Source organism: Pristiophorus japonicus, chromosome 22 (assembly GCF_044704955.1).
Source record: "Pristiophorus japonicus isolate sPriJap1 chromosome 22, sPriJap1.hap1, whole genome shotgun sequence".
NCBI lineage: Eukaryota > Metazoa > Chordata > Chondrichthyes > Pristiophoridae > Pristiophorus > Pristiophorus japonicus.
This window is the reverse complement of record NC_091998.1, coordinates 71,363,735-71,368,734: the sequence shown is the minus strand read 5'-3', so window position 1 is coordinate 71,368,734 and position 5,000 is coordinate 71,363,735.

Sequence of the window (5,000 nt, the reverse complement as noted above, 5' to 3'; positions counted from 1 at the left end):
AAATCCTAACCCTAACCCTAATCCTCACCCTAACCATAACCCTAACCCTAACCCTAACCCTAACCCTAACCCTAACCCTAAAACTAACCCTATCCTTAAACCTAACCCTAATCCTAACCCTAAACCTAACCCTAACCCTAACCCTAACCCTAACCGTAACCCTAACCCTCACCCTAACCCGAACCCTAAACCTAAGCTTAACCCTAACCCTAATCCTAAATCTAACCCTAAGCCTAACCCTAACCCTAACCCTAACCCTAACCCTAACCCTAACACTAACCCTATCCTAAAACCTAACCCTAACCCTAACCCTAACCCTAACCCAAACCCTAACCGTAACCCTAACCCTCACCCTAACCCGAACCCTAAACGTAAGCTTAACCCTAACCCTAACCCTAAACCTAACCCGAACCCTAACCCTAACCCTAACCCTAACCCTAACCCTAACCCTAAACCTAACCCTAACACTAACCCTAACCCTAACTCTAACACTAACCATAACCCTAACCCTAACCTTAATCCTAACGCTAACCCTAACCCTAACCCTAACACTAACCCTATCCTTAAACCTAACCTTAACCCTAACCCTAACCCTAACCCTAACCTTAATCCTAACGCTAACCCTAACCCTAACCCTAACATTAACCCTATCCTTAAACCTAACCCTAACCCTAACCCTAACCCTAACCCTAATCCTAACCGTAACCCGAACCCTCATCCTAACCCGAACCCTAACCCTAAGCTTAACCCTAACCCTAACCCTAAACCTAGCCTAACCCTAAACCCAACCCTAATCCTAACCCTAATCCTAAGCTTAACCCTAACCCTAACCCTAAACCTAACCCGAACCCAAACCCTAACCCGAACCCTAACCCTAACCCTAACCCTAACCCTAATCCTAACCCTAAACCTAACCCTAACCCTAACCCTAACCCTAACCCTAACCCTAACCCTAACCCTAAACCTATCCCGAACCCTAACAATAACCTAACCCTAACCCTAACCCGAATCATAACGCTAACCCTAACCCTAATCCTGACCAAACCTAACCCTAACCCTAACCCTAACCCTAACCCTAACCCTAACCCTAACCCTAACCCTAACCCTAACCCTAACCCTAACCCTAACCTAACCCTAAATCAAACCATAACCATAACCCTAACCCTAATATTAACCCTAACGCTAACCCTAACCCTAACCCTAACCCTAACCCTAACCTTAACCCTAACCCTAACACTAACCGTAACCCGAACCCTCATCCTAACCCGAACTCTAACCCTAAGCTTAACCCTAACCCTAACCGTAAACCTAGCCTAACCCTAAACCTAAACCTAACCCTAACACTAACCCTAACCCTAACTCTAACCCTAACCATAATCCTAACACTAACCGTAACTCTGATCCTAACCCTAACCCTAACCCTAATCATAACACTAACCCTAACCCTCACCCTAAACCTAACCCTAATCCTAACCCTAACGCTAACCCTAACCCTAATCCTAACCCTAACCCTAACCCTAAACCCTAACCCTAACCCTAACCCTAACCCTTAACCCTAACCCTAACCCTAAACCTAACCCGAACCCTAACCGTAACCCTAACCCTAACGCTAACAGTAATCGTAACCCTAACCCTAACCCTAACCCTAACCCTAACCCTAAACCTAACCCTAACCCTAACCCTAACCCTAACCCTAAACCTAACCCTAACCCTAACCCTAACCCTAACCCTAACCTAACCCTAAATCGAACCCTAACCATAACCCTAACCCTAATATTAACCCTAACCCTAACCCTAACCCTAACCCTAACTTTAATTCTAACGCTAACCCTAACCCTAACCCTAACACTAACACTATCCTTAAACCTAACCCTAAACCTAACCCTAACCCTAACCCTAACCCTAACCGTAACCCTAACCCTCACCCTAACCCGAACCCTAAACCTAAGCTTAACCCTAACCCTAATCCTAAACCTAACCCTAACACTAACCCTAACCCTAACCCTAACGCTAACCCTAACCCTAACCCTAACACTAACCCTATCCTTAAACCTAACCCTAACCCTAACCCTAACCCTAACCCTAACCCTAACCCTAACCCTAACCCTAACCCTAACACTAACCCTAACCCTAACTCTAACCCTAACCATAACACGAACACTAACCCTAACTCTAATCCTAACCCTAACCCTAACCCTAATCATAACTCTAACCCTAACCCTCACCCTAACCCTTACCCTAATAATAACCCTAACGCTAACCCTAACGCTAACCCTAACCCTAACCCTAACCCTAACCCTAACCCTAACCGTAAGCCTAAACCTAACCCGAACCCTAACAATAACCCTAACCCTAACCCTAACCCTAACCCTAATCCTGACCAAACCTAACACTAACCCTAACCCTAACCCTTACCCTAAACGTATCCCTAAGCCTAACCCTAACTCTAACCCTAACCCTAACTCTAACCCTAACCCTAATCCTAACCCTAACCCTAGCCCTAAACCTAACCCTAACCCTAATCATAACCCTAACGCTAACCCTAACCCTAACCCTAACATTAACCCTATCTTTAAACCTAACCCTAACCCTAACCCTAACCCTAACCCTAACCCTAATCCTAACCGTAACCCGAACCCTCATCCTAACCCGAACCGTAACCCTAAGCTTAACCCTAACCCTAACCCTAAACCTAGCCTAACCCTAAACCCAACCCTAATCCTAACCCTAATCCTAACCCTAACGCTAACCCTAACCCTAACCCTAAACCTAACCCTAACACTAACCCTAACCCTAACTCTAACCCTAACCATAACTCTAACACTAACCGTAACTCTGATCCTAACCCTAACCCTAACCCTAACCGTAACCCTAACCCTAACCCTAACCCTAACCCTAACCCTAACCCTAACCCTAACCCTAAACCTAACCCTCATCCTAACCCTAACGCTAACCCTAACCCGAACCCTAATCCTAACCCTAACCCTAACCATAACCCTAACCCTAACCGTAAGCCTAACCCTAACCCTAACCCTAATCCTAACCTTAACGCTAACCCTAACCCTAACCCTAACCCTAACCCTAACCCTAACCCTAACCCTAACCCTAACCCTAACCCTAACCCTAACCCTAACCCTAACCCTAAAGCTAGCCCTAACCCTAACCTTAACCCTAACCCTAACCCTAACCCTAACCCTAACCCTAAGCCTAACCCTAACCCTCACCGTAACCATAACGCTAACCCTAACCCTAATCCTGACCATAACCCTAACACTAACCCTATCCCAACCCTAACACTAACCCTAACCCTAACCCTAACCCTAATCCTTACCCTAAACCTAACCCTAACCCTAACCCTAACCCTAACCCTAACCCTAACCTTAATCCTAACGCTAACCCTAACCCTAACCCTAACATTAACCCTATCCTTAAACCTAACCCTAACCCTAACCCTAACCCTAACCCAAACCCTAACCGTAACCCTAACCCTCACCCTAACCCGAACCCTAAACGTAAGCTTAACCCTAACCCTAACCCTAAACCTAACCCGAACCCTAACCCTAACCCTAACCCTAACCCTAACCCTAACCCTAAACCTAACCCTAACACTAACCCTAACCCTAACTCTAACACTAACCATAACCCTAACCCTAACCTTAATCCTAACGCTAACCCTAACCCTAACCCTAACACTAACCCTATCCTTAAACCTAACCTTAACCCTAACCCTAACCCTAACCCTAACCTTAATCCTAACGCTAACCCTAACCCTAACCCTAACATTAACCCTATCCTTAAACCTAACCCTAACCCTAACCCTAACCCTAACCCTAATCCTAACCGTAACCCGAACCCTCATCCTAACCCGAACCCTAACCCTAAGCTTAACCCTAACCCTAACCCTAAACCTAGCCTAACCCTAAACCCAACCCTAATCCTAACCCTAATCCTAAGCTTAACCCTAACCCTAACCCTAAACCTAACCCGAACCCAAACCCTAACCCGAACCCTAACCCTAACCCTAACCCTAACCCTAATCCTAACCCTAAACCTAACCCTAACCCTAACCCTAACCCTAACCCTAACCCTAACCCTAACCCTAAACCTATCCCGAACCCTAACAATAACCTAACCCTAACCCTAACCCGAATCATAACGCTAACCCTAACCCTAATCCTGACCAAACCTAACCCTAACCCTAACCCTAACCCTAACCCTAACCCTAACCCTAACCCTAACCCTAACCCTAACCCTAACCCTAACCCTAACCTAACCCTAAATCAAACCATAACCATAACCCTAACCCTAATATTAACCCTAACGCTAACCCTAACCCTAACCCTAACCCTAACCCTAACCTTAACCCTAACCCTAACACTAACCGTAACCCGAACCCTCATCCTAACCCGAACTCTAACCCTAAGCTTAACCCTAACCCTAACCGTAAACCTAGCCTAACCCTAAACCTAAACCTAACCCTAACACTAACCCTAACCCTAACTCTAACCCTAACCATAATCCTAACACTAACCGTAACTCTGATCCTAACCCTAACCCTAACCCTAATCATAACACTAACCCTAACCCTCACCCTAAACCTAACCCTAATCCTAACCCTAACGCTAACCCTAACCCTAATCCTAACCCTAACCCTAACCCTAAACCCTAACCCTAACCCTAACCCTAACCCTTAACCCTAACCCTAACCCTAAACCTAACCCGAACCCTAACCGTAACCCTAACCCTAACGCTAACAGTAATCGTAACCCTAACCCTAACCCTAACCCTAACCCTAACCCTAAACCTAACCCTAACCCTAACCCTAACCCTAACCCTAAACCTAACCCTAACCCTAACCCTAACCCTAACCCTAACCTAACCCTAAATCGAACCCTAACCATAACCCTAACCCTAATATTAACCCTAACCCTAACCCTAACCCTAACCCTAACTTTAATTCTAACGCTAACCCTAACCCTAACCCTAACACTAACACTATC